The following is a 13056-nucleotide window of genomic DNA, read 5'->3' on the forward strand; positions in this document are numbered from 1 at the left end:
AGCTCAGAAAAAGAAATCTAGACAGATATTTATAAGAACAAAAGTCTACCTTCTTAGGGAAGTTAGATCAGAGGTGAAGAATAATTCTCTCTCTGGATAGAAGGTCTACACTGTTTGATGTAAATAAAATTTGATGTACACAGTGAACAAATGGACACATATACTGTGGTATGGTCACGTTACAAACCTCAAAGGGAGAATCTCTTTTTCTGAGAAAATCTATGGCCCACGATGATCAAAATGTTGCAACATGGGCTGGTGCCATGGTCTAGTGGTTAAATTCAGCACACTCCACTTCAGCAGCCCAGGTTCAGTTCCCAGGCACGGACCTAGACCACTCATCAGCAGCCATGCTGTGGCAGTGACTCACGTACAAAATAGAGGAACACTGGCACAGATGTTAGCTCAGGGAGAATCTTCCTCAGCAAAAAAAAGAAAGAAAAAAAATGTTGCTGCTTGATTTAAGAACATTGGCCTCCTACAAAGAAGAGAACAGGGAAAGGGAAAAATGATTGTAATTTTGTCTTTCAATTTTCTTTGCCAGACCATACTTAGTTAATTCACTGTTCCACATTTACACCTTGATAATTGCCTAAAACTGTTCTCCCTCCATTCAAGAGCTGGCTGAGAAGCTCAACAGGGCAGTAAGAACATGCAGTAACTACTCTGGTCATTCTGAACAAGTCATTAAAGCCTGCCTGGGCCTGCTTTCTTACCTATAAAAGAGGAGAAATAGCAATCATCCAGAAATGTTGCTAAGATAAATAACTGTCAAGAGTTAATTAAAATACTATTTCTAGGTGATTGTAGATGATTTTCTGTTTGTTTTTCTTTACTTTCCAAAATTTCTACAAAGAACATTTTTACTGTTTATATTCAGAAGGAAAAAATTTTAAACAAATGGAAACCAATTTTCAAAGACACTAAATTCTAAGTGTCAACCTTAAAGGGCTAGGATTTATGTTCTCGGCAACCTTCATGAAATGACTCATCTCTGAGAAAGATTCAAACTGAAAATAGAGTCATATACATACCAGAATTTCTTTCTCCTTGCTAGGCTATAACTTAATGGCTTGTGTTAAAAGTCATTCAACTATTACTGGATATATTTCAGGTTATCAGATAATAGTGTGTTAGTCATTATTAGTCTCCCTGCTTACCAAACTCTTGTCTGCTACCACTTATTCTCTACACAACAGCCAGAACAATGCTTTTTGTGTGTGTGAGGAAAATTTACCCTGAGCTAACATCTGTTGCCAATCCTCTTTTTTTGCGTGAGGAAGATTAGCCCTGAGCTAACATTTGCGCCAATCTTCGTCTACTTTTTACATCTGGGATGCCTCCAGAGCATGGCTGATGAGTGGAGCAGGTCTGCACCCGGGATCTGAACCTGTGAACCTGGGCAAATGAAACGGAGGGCACAGAACTTTAACCACTTGGCCACGGGGCCAGTTCCCAGCAATACTTTTAAAACGCAAATGAGATTATGATTCTTCCCTGTTCTCACCCTTCCAATAGCATCCCATCACACTTTACATGAAATCCAAAATCCTTTATCATAATCCATAAAGCTCTACAGAACTCTCCCACCTCATTCCTACCACTCTCACCCTCCACCTTTCTACTCCAGCCACACTGGCCTTCTTTTTCTCCTCAAGCACAGCAAACGTATTCCCATCATTTCCAAAGCTCACTCCTTCACTTTATTCAGGCCTCTGCTTAATTATCACCTTCTAGGAGAAGGCTTTCCTCACCAATCTACTGAAAATAGCACCATTTCTATCACTCTCAATCTCTTTACCCTCCTTTAATTTATAGCCTTTATCATTATCTCTAAATATATTATACATTTATTTATCTATTTCTCTTGCCCCACAAATTTCTTCAAGAGCAGGGACTACACCTGTCTTATTTACTACTGTATCCTTGGTCTAGGTACACTGTAATGCTCACTAAATACTTGTTGACTGAATGAATAAATGAGATACTGCCATATGCCGTAGGTAGAATCCTTTAGGACAGGACAACTTTCCAAAAACTTTAGATAGTTCTTAAACCTTAGGAGAAAATAAACTTGGAAATAAAGAGCAGCTTACTGAAAAGTTTTGTTAAATCACCAGATAGGCACAGAAGAACGATGACCTCTCATTACAATCTCCATTATGTGTACTGGCAAACTGCTTACCAGACTATGAGAGCCCCTACGTGGGAAGAGAATTAAGGTTTTAAGCAGGGGCGTAGATGACTTTCAAAAAGAAAAATGTTTCAAAACTACGTTTAATGCTTTAATAGCAGCAACAGATGTTGAGGAGGGGAAACCCATATCCCTAATGGTTTCATTCTAAGAGACACTTCTTTCAAAATAGAAAATAACTTGTCTTATTTTCACTTGTGATAGAGACAAGCATGTTGTTTACATATTATGCAACATTTTCCCAGGACACTCAAATCTAATTACAGCCAGAATAGCACGGCCATCTCATTTCCTAGGCTCAGATGAGAGAGAAACTCCCTCAGTTAATTTTAGAATGGGTGAGGGGGAGAAAAGAAAAAGGAGAAGTTGAAAATGTTCAACAACAATCTGAGTTTAAGGAGAGTTTAGAGTCTCTGCAATGCCATCATTCCCAGAGCAGAAGATTTTTATCTTGGGATGTATGATTTTTTAAGACTAAATTTCTCTAAAATTATAAGCAAAATGTATAAATGTACACATATCCTTAGCTTTTACCAGATTCTCAGAGTTCTATAACCTCCAAATAGTTAAAAATCCTGACTGTGTCCTAATTCATCATAGACCTTAAACAGACCATATCAGTTTGCAAAGCATTCACTTCGGGCCATAGGGACACCAATATATAAACCTCACGTCTGGGTAGTCTTACACGCACATGACACTAGAAATACTTGGCTGGTTTGGAAGAAACCTGGGTTGACCTCAAAGATCTGGGCCCTAGGAGACATAAATGGTTCTTATTTCCAAGTTATTCCTAAAATTTCCAAGACTATCTGGACTATCTTATTAACTATAATAATATACATTTTTTTTTTTTTTACCTCTAGAGGCACAATCTTATTCTTTTGTTAGAAACTAAACACTTCCTTCAAATTATTATATGAGACGAAGGGGAAAGATTCCTGGAATATTCTCAATTCAATCAAATTCAACTTAAATATTTACTGTGGACCTACTATCTTCAAGATCCAATGGGGCAAAGACATTTAAGACATGGTACCTGACCTCAAACTTATTATAATCTAGCTGAGGAGACAAAACACATATATAAACCAAATGTCACTAACAACAAAAGGTAGAAAAGGAAATACTAATATTCAGCTAAGCGGTATTTGTAAGTAATGCTGATCAAAAAAGAAATCTATTGCATTCGAAGCAATAGACGTCTTAGATACAGCTAGTAAAAATATAATGTGTTAAATCAGGGGAACATTAAATACCACTAAAACACTATAGAGATATAAAACAAGGTAAATTTTTTAAAGATAAAATTAAAGAATGTGGGGCCAGCCTGGTGGCGCAGCGGTTTAGTTCGCACGTTCTGCTTCTCGGCGGCCTGGGGTTCGCCGGTTCGGATCCCAGGTGTGGACATGGCACTGCTTGGCAAAAGCCATGCTGTGGTAGGCATCGCACGTATAAAGTAGAGCAAGATGGGCATGGATGTTAGCTCAGGGCCAGTCTTCCTCAGCAAAAAGAGGAGGGTTGGCAGTGGTTAGCTCAGGGCTGATCTTCCCCCCTCTCCCCCCGCCAAAAAAAATTAAAGAATGCTTATATTCTTGCGATCATAAGAGCAAGATGAACAGAGATCAAAGTCGTAATTTGACTAAATGGAATAAAGGGTAAAAATGAGACTAAACCATGAATGTGCCACTCTAAATTGCGTAGGTAATAGGACATCTCATCTTGTTAATGATGTTTTATTAAGAAAAGCTCATGCAGTAATGAAGTCAACCATAAGTAGCAGACTAGCTACTACAGTCTAGTCAACCATGATATGTGGTCTAGCTGGCTCCACCTCAGAAGCAGTTCTAAGTGGTCAGCCCTATAGTCAACTGGTTAAGGTCACGTGCTCTGCTTCAGCAGCCCAGGGTTTCACTGGTTCAGATCCTGGAAGCAGACCTAGCACTGCTCATCAAGCCATCCTGAGGCGGCATCCCACATAGCAGAACTAGAAAGACCTACAACTAGAATATACAACTACGTACTCCGGGGCTTTGGGGAGAAGAAGAAAAAAAAAGATTGGCAATAGATGTTACCTCAGGGCCAATCTTTAGGGGGGAAAAAATAGTAGTTCTGAGGAGGAGTTTGGAAGGCTTCTGTATAATGAACAAGCATAATCCTGTTAAAAGATAAACTGATGCACACTGAAATTTTTCAAGAGTTTATGTGAGCATACGTCAATTCAAATTGGGCAGCATCAAACCAAAGGCGGTTAGGAATGCTCCACTGACAGGAGCTAGGGGAGGGGTTTTTATAGAGAAGATATAGAAGCAAAGCAAGGAAATTAGTTGATCGGCTACAGCTTAAGCAGTTGCCTTATTCCAGAAAACCTAGTTGGCTGTTCGCGATTGATTGTTCTTAAGTCTCATTTTCTCAGATTGAAGTGCATTGACTCTGGCTTAGGTTTTGGTTGATTTGCATAGACTACCAGGGCATTAGAGCCACCTCAATCTAACGGCCTGGTTGTTTAATTACTTTATAACTCATAAAAGAATCTTCCATTACAGTTATAAGGAATTATACTAACTATATAAGCTAATGAATTTAGGTCTTACGGAGGAGTCGTATCTCCTAATAACTGGTAATCTGTATAAATAAATGAAATGCATGTGGATCCACAGTGTCTCATCTATTCTTGCTGATGCTCCTCGTTACCCAGAAGGAAGGCTAAGAGTAGTAGGGTAAAAGAGTCAACATTATAAATGCTAAAATAAGGGTAAGAGTTATTTAGGAAAGGGAGAGAGGACCTAGGGCTGTGGCGTGTTCAGGGAAGATTTGACAAAGGAAACAATGTTTGAAGAAATTGTTTGCTCCAAATAATTTAAGTGAAATTCTTACTGAAGAGCATGCAGAAGTTCAGGTTGGCCAGAGAACAAGAATCACAGAATTGGCACTGCAGACATAGACCATCCATATACATGTAAGGACCTCTGTAAATAGCTCAACATACCTCTGGGACTAAGTAAAACAATTATTTAGCTTGGAAAGAAAGAATGAATTGTGATACAAAATACCAGAAACATTAAAATCCCAAGTGACAGATCCTCAGATACTGAAGTATCCTATATGTCTTTGGAATATAAAAACAAAAACTAATTAAATTAGAATTACACATTTTTTAGAAAACACAAGTATAAGTAATAGCATCATGTCTACATCTAGCTAAATCACTCAAAATAAAAATTTAAAATCAGGGGTCAGCCCCATGGTGAAGTGGTTAAGTTCAGTGCACTCCACTTCGGCATCCTGAGTTCCAGGTTCGGATCCCAGGAACGGACCTACACCACTCATCAGCCATGCTGAGGCAGTGACACACATACAAAGTAGAGGAGAAGTGCCACAGATGTTAGCTCTGGGCTAACCTTCCTCAGCAAAAAAAAGAAAAATTCCAACCAAAGAAAGAACAAATGAATTTTCACAAATGACATGAGAGTAACTACAAAGCCTAATTAACAAATACCACAATACCAAAGTAAGATAGGAAGAATATATCCACAATGGCAGATATCATAACATGAGATGAAACTGCTAGAGCACAAATTTCACCATCATTCCTACCAGGAGAAGTACCTTTGAATCTTGAAGGAAGGGGCAAATATAGTTTGAAAATCCACGGGGCCAGCCTGGTGGCGTAGTGGTTACGTTCGCATGCTCTGCTTCTGTGGCTCGGGATTTCCTGACTTGGATCCAGGCGTGGACCTATGCACTACTTATCAAGCCATGCCGTAGCAGGCGTCCCACATATTAAATAGAAGAAGATGGGCACACATGTTAGCTCAGGGCCACGCTTTCTCAGCAAAAAGAGGAGGACTGGCAGTGCATGTGAGCTCAGGGCTAATCTTCCTCAAAAAAAAAAAAAAAAGAAAAAGAAAAGGAAATCCACATTCAATTTTGTAATTTTAAAAACAAAACAATAACAACTCTTATTTTTGTAATAAAAACTACAAAAAACAAAGTTTATACAATCCTCTTGGTAGGTGAGGAGTCTCAGAAGATAGAATGAAAAAGTTTCTAGATTAAGCTTTACTATTAATGCAATATAATAACATTTGTTTCTTAAAAACATAATAGGCATTTTTTGTTTCAAGGGAAGTATATGTTTTATTTTAAAATCAAGTTTGATTTTGTGATACTACAGTACAATACAAAAGGGACTCTTAGTTCCAAAAAGCTAACTTTTGTTGCATCTGCTATTTCCTTTATTTCATGACCTGTGGATTCTCTTGACTTTGCAAGGTAGAAAACAAGAGCATTTTCAAAATAAGCCCATTTAGATTCTGATGAGGAACCATTAAGTGGTGGGATCAGAAGGTAATGCTTATTAAGTTGTGGACAAAGATATACAAAAAAGGAAACAAAATCTTTACTTATTTCAGGTATGAATTAAGTATATACTACAAAGGATGAGATCTAACTTCCTCATTTTGAGAGGAGATATCCAAAAGTAATTTTTGGAATTCAACTTTGATTCAGCTCTCAAAGATAACTTCCTGAAATTTACTTTGAATAAATTTTACCCTAACACACATGAGCAGTCTTTGTGTGTCATTCTACTTCTATTGACCTTTATTTACAGAGATATGTCAGGTTACTGGCTGACCACAGAGAAAATGAAAGAGAAATTTCAGTGACCACACATAACAAGGAATATCAGTTTGCAAAAATATTTGTATAAGTCACAAATAGATGGTTCCAGCCATCAACAAGCAAAATCAACAATCCCTGAGGAGTAGGAGAATTAGATTTCCAGAGTTACCATATTATAATATTCAGAGTGTCTGGTTTTCAACAACAAAAAGTCACAAAGCATACAAAGAAACAGAAAAATATGGCCCAGTCCAAGGGAGAGAATAAACTGACAGAAAACCATGCCTGAGGAAGCCCAGATACTCATTGGACTTACTAGACAAGAACATTAAATCAACTGTATTAAATATGCTCGAAGAGCAAAAGGAAACCATGTACAAAGAATAAAAGGAAACTGGAAACACAATGTGTGAACAAAACAAGAATATCAAGAAAGACACAGAAATTATAAAAACGAGCCAAACAAAAATTCTGGAGCTCAAAAGCAAAAAACTGGATTGAAAAACTCACTAAAGGGGTTCACCAGCTGTTTTGAGCCAGGAGAAGAAAGAATCAGCAAATGTGAAGATAGGAAAATTGAAATTACCGAGTCTGAGGAGGAGAAAGAAAAAAAAGAATAAAGATAAGTGAACAGAGCCTAAGGGATGTATGGGATATCATCAAGTGAACCAAGATAATCATAATGCAAGTCCCAGAAGAAGACAAAGAGAGAAAGGGGCAGAAAGAATATTCGCAGATGTAATGGCCAAAAACTTCCCAAATCTGATGGAATACATGAATCTACACGTCCAAGAAGCTCAATGAACTCCAAGCAGGATAAATTTAAAGAGATTCACACTGAGATACATAATAGTCAAACTGTCAAAACTCAGAGACAGAGAGAATCTCAAAAGCATCAAGAGAAGTGACTCGTCACTAAGTAGCGATTCTCAATAAGACTAACAGCTGATTTCTCATCAGAAACCATGGAGGCCAGAAGGCAGTGGGATGACATATTTAAGATGTTGAAAGAAAGAAAAATCTGTCAACCAAGAATTCTATATCTGGCAAAACTAGCCTTCAAGAATGAAGACGAAATGAAGACATTTCCAGGTGAGGAGAAGCTAAATGAGTTCAGTACCAATAGACTTGTCCTACAAGAAATCTTAAAGGGAGTCCTTCAGGCTAAAATGAAAGGACACCAGACAGTAAACTGAAGCAGAATGAATAGAAAACACACCAAAGTTAACTACACAGCGATGAAGGAGGAGAAAACGGAGAAGGAAAGATGGAGGGAAAAAGAGGCGAAAGAGGAGGAGAAGCAGCAGTAGCAGCAGTGGTGGTGGTGGCAGTGGCAGCAACAGCAGCAGCCACCATTGCCAGTGCCTAAGCTATACTGCTGGAAAGGGAGGCCATATGGAGGAGTCTTCAGGGACCATTTAATAGCCTGGGCTATTCCACTGGAGAAAGAGGCCACATGGAGGAGGCCTGTGATGTCATTTTGTACATCCAACCCAGTCAGGCCTTCAGATGACTCCAGCCCCAGCCACTATCTGATTATAAGTGGAGACAAATCATTATTTAACAAACTTTGGTGGAAGAGTTAGATGTTAATTTGGAGATCAAGTAACTTAAATCCACACTTTATACAATATCTGGCAAGAATTCATAGTCTGAAATAATCAACTATAGAATATCTAAATATTATAGAAATAAATAGTGGAAGCATAAAGGGTACAACTTCTTAAGTTGAATAAACACACAGCCCATAAACCAGCAATTCCACTTCTAGTAATACACTCAACAGAAATGCATATATATGTGCACCAAAAGATATGCACAAGAACACTCATAACAGCAATATTCATTTTAGCCCAAAATGAGAAACAGTCAAAATGTCCATCAACTGGATATATACCTTGTGGTACAGTCATACAATGGAATACTATAAAGCAATTAAAATGAACAAACCACTCCTCCATGCATGACATGGAAGAATCTCAGAAATATAATATTTAGTGAAAGGAATGAGACACTAAATAGGATATCGCATATAATGCCATGTATATAGTTCAAAAATAGGCAACAGTCATCTATGATATGAGTGACCTTTGGGGAAGAAGGGAAGTTCACTGACACTTGGTGAAAATTTACTGAGCCATACAGGTGTACTTTTCTATACATGTACATATATATATATTTTTTTGCCTGTATACAGGTATTAGTTAGCTAGGGCTGTCATAACAAAAAACACAGGTTGTGTGGCTTAAGCAACAGAAATTTATTTTCTCACAATTCTAAAGACTGGAAGTCCAAGATCAAGGAGTTGGCAGGGTCGGTTTCTTCTGAGACCTCTCTCCTTGACTTGCTGATGGCTGTCTTCTCCCTGTGTCTCCAAATTGTCTTCTCTGTACATGTCTGTGTCCTAATGTCTTCTTATAAGGACACTAGTTGTAATGGACTAGGGCCCACCCTAACGACCTCATTTTAACTTAATTACCTCCTTAAAAACCCTATCTCTAAATACCATCACATTCTGAAGTACTAGGAGTTAGAACTTCAACATATGAATTTGGGAGGGACAGAAATCAGCCTATAACATGTTATACTTCAGCAAAAAATTATGCAAGAAGTGAAGGAAACAAAATAGAAAAACCAGATATTTTAACTGAAAATGGATTAAAGCTTCCTATTCAAAATATGTAAAGAATTGACATACATTTATAAAGCTAATACCCTGACTCCACTTGACAAGTGACCTTGAAAAGGCAGAAGATGCAGATATTAAGCCAACACAAACTAAAACGTCAATAGGTAAAGAAATTTAAATAAACACTGATCTCAGGTGCCAAGTTTCACATGTTAAATGAACAAAAGTAAATACAAATGACAAGAGGATTAGGAAAGCAGTACATATACATACAGACAGGGGCATAACAAATAGGTCTAATATTTCTGGCAAGTAATCCGCCAAAATGTTACAGAAAATATAAAAATGTTTTTAAGTCTTTGTCTCTACACTTTCAAAGAAGGAAAATATCCCAAGAAAGTAAAATCTTTGAAAATATAACAAGAGCATTTGTTGCATTACTGAAATAACAGAAACAACTCCAATGCCCAGGACTCAGCGCAAACAAACGACAAATACGAAGAGCTATTTTTTAAAATATATAAACGATCTAGGTACAAGGAAATGTTTATGTAAAATAAAATTAAAAGATACTGTTTAGTGACAAGGGTCAGATGTAGATACATGTATGTATGTGTTTATAATCTCCTTGTGTCACTCCCTTGGTTAAAATCCTTCAATGTTTCCTCACTACGTAGGGATTTACAAGGCCCTTCATCCTACGGTTCCTGCTGCATTTCTAGCCTCGTTTCTCACCACCCCCCCATTATCACTTTACCCTTCATCCTCGCCAAAGTTCTCGTAGTTTCTGATATTTGGCATACTTTCTGATGCCTCCTGTTCAGGATGCCTCCCCTCTCCTAGTAACAAATTCCAACCAACTCTCCTTTCCAGACCTAATTCAAACAGCTGTGTCTGAGCTCAGTCAGCCAGAGCTGTGACCTTCTCCGCGCCTCCAACAACCGTGTACTACCCTTTATCATACACTTCTACAATCACAGCATCTAATTGCTGATTTACATGCTGCTTTCCCCCCCTAAACTGTGACTTCTTTGAGGGCAGAGATTATTCATATTCATGAATATTTGTGTCCTCAGAGTCTAGAATCATAATAAAAGCTTGATGAACGAAATAAGTGAATGATAAACAATAAAAGAAAGGTGTCAAGAACATGGATTTTTTTCCTCTAAAGTTACTTACATAAGCAATTTTAATATAAATCACTTTAAATAAATACAGCTATTTTAAACAAAAATATTTTCTCCCTTTTCAGGATCATTTTTCTTCAAGTGAGGCTGCAGCTTCTTAATGACTATGGTTACATGTCATCAGACTATAAGCTGATTTGCCAAAAGTCACAGAGCAAAAATGTTGTATTACTGCCAACATTGAGCCACAGCTGTTCTTTAAATGATGTCCTGACATTCCCTCTCAGGATAATTTGTTCACAGATTTAATCCAGTCCTTAAACTTTAGACAAAAAATATAAACCAGGAGGCCAGAAATTGAGATGAATAAAGGAAGAACAGATTCCTTTCTCTTTGTTACCTGAGACGCAGCCAGGATATGAAACCCCCCCACGACTCTGATGCGCTCGCAGCCAGCTGACCCTATAATACTTTGGAAGGAAGGGTTGACTCCCTGCATGGGGAGAAAAGACGGAAAGAGAAGAATCAGAATGCCAAGGAGGGGCTTCTGAGACTTTCCAGAAATAACCCCCGTACAAGTCAGCGTTCTTTAACACTAGCAGGAGCTGCAGCCAGGAGGGAAAGTCCATCCTGTGAGAAACAGGCCGGGAGGTTTCACTCTGAGAGAAACTTCCCCTTTCCCGACTGAACGGGACGACTCTCATTTTCACTGTGACAGCGTGTCACGCGGTGGCTATCCCCAAGCAGAGCACCCCGGCTCCAGAACCGCAACCGCGGAAGGCGCCTGGGCGGACACGTGAGAACAGCAGGCTGCTCTGCAAGGCTGGAGGGTGACATCAGCGTTCAGCTCCTCGGGGACAGGAACTGGAATTTTTTGAGGCAAAAAGGTCAAAACTGTGTCCGAAGGGAAACTGGGAATTAACCTGTTGGCCAACAGCCGCAGATGCTCCTTGGCCGCCTGCCCAGGGCCGTGGGAAAGCCCGCAGCAGCCTCTCACGAGCTTTCCGTTTCTCCTAAAAGCCCTGCCTGGCCAGAAACGCCGCTGCGGCGGGGGGTCGTCTGTCCTCCCGCCCGGGCAGAAACACGCTTCCTCTCGGCGTTTTCAAGACAGCTTCCACCGGGAGGCCTGGGAGGCAGCGCCAGCCGAGGCCGGGCTGACGGCGGCCCCCGCCTCGACGTCCACAGGCCGCGCAACCCCCTCAGCGGGACCTAGAGGGTCCCCTCACTCTGCTTGTTACCCCAGAAAAGCAGCCCTTCTGGATAACAAACAAGGCCGCGCCCTCAGTGACTCCTAACTGTCCCCCACACCTCCTTCCTCCTGTCCAAAAGGCCTCTGTCCCCGTCCCCGCGGCCCACGGTCGCAGGACCCTCCCAGGCCTCGCCATGCGGCCGCCGCCCCGCGACCAGGCCCTTTCTGAGGGCGCCGTTCGCTCCAGCCTCAACCCGGGCCTCGTGGGGAAACTGCAAACAGGCTGTTCCCGGCCGCCCCCTCGGCTCCGGAGGCTGTGGGACGGCGAGGGGGCGGAGGGGACAGGGCCGAGGGGCACCACCACTACCTTTCCCTCCCAAGCGCGTCTTCGGTGAGGTCAGCGCAGACAGCACGGACACCTAGCTGTGGCACGAGCAGAGGAAGCTGTGGCTGTAGCCTCGCAACTGAAGGTTCTGGAAGCTGGCAAGCTGGGCATGCGCAGTGTGCGCACCTCAGCCTGAGGAGGTCGCCTGCTCTGCCCCCTGCGGAGCCGGGCGGCGCTGCGCAGGCGCGACGCTGAACCGGGCTGGGGAAGCAGCGTTGCATCGTTCCTTTGCTCGCGCCTCTACGTGGATTTACTGAGCGCCTACTGTGTGCCTGGTTGTGTGCTCACGCTGCGGTCACACGTGAACCCCTACAGCCTTCCTTGTTTCAGTAGCAGAGGGGGATGGTAACCACAGGATTGCAGATGAAACTAACATGGCCTTCAGTATGGGCTGAGTGAGGCAGACGTGCGGTGACATGGGGCACAAGGTGGGGGACCTGACCGAGTCTGGGGATCGGGAAAGTCTTCGGAAATAATGGCAACCTGGATATCGAAGGTGGGTAAAGTTACTAAGCAGTAGGTTAGTGCACAGCATTCCAGGCAGGGAAGCAGCATGAGCAAAAGCAGTGCGATGGCAAGGAGCACTACCCCTTTGAGGAACTGAGGGAAGAAAGGGTGGTGGAGCGGAGAGTTATGCTAGCAGAGGCTAGAAAGGTGGGCAAGGGCAGACCATGCTGGGCCTTAGTCTTTATCCTAAGAAGTTTCCATCTTCCTTTCCTTGCTGGAAAGAATGATCGCTAGCTCTATGTCACTTTGCAGTTCACAATACATTGTTGCCATTAATTTTAACAACCTGTGAGGTCAGTAATAGTTTTTTCAGTTGAGGGAACTGAGGCTTACAGAAGTATTTTGCACACAATCATTAAGTAGCAAAACTCGGACCTGAACCCAGCTCCACTCAATATA

The 13056-nt window shown here is 41.0% G+C and overlaps 1 protein-coding gene across 6 annotated transcripts in view; it reads right to left on the reverse strand.

Annotated features, from left to right (window-relative positions):
• The window catches only part of ART3 (ADP-ribosyltransferase 3 (inactive)), a 118663-nt gene extending 106326 nt beyond the window's left edge, over nucleotides 1-12337 (reverse strand). For 4 of the 6 annotated variants that reach the window (XM_070263684.1, XM_070263681.1, XM_070263689.1 and 1 more), the window contains exon 1: nucleotides 12133-12302. The gene's annotated coding sequence lies outside the window, so the exon portion shown is untranslated. Of the gene's footprint in view, nucleotides 1-12132 lie in introns of all 6 variants that reach the window. The other 2 variants (XM_005608698.4, XM_070263686.1) reach the window with 2 other exon arrangements.
• Between the last annotated feature and the right edge of the window lie 719 nt (nucleotides 12338-13056).

This window comes from Equus caballus, chromosome 3 (genome assembly GCF_041296265.1).
Source record: "Equus caballus isolate H_3958 breed thoroughbred chromosome 3, TB-T2T, whole genome shotgun sequence".
In the NCBI taxonomy this organism is placed as follows: Eukaryota; Metazoa; Chordata; class Mammalia; order Perissodactyla; family Equidae; genus Equus; species Equus caballus.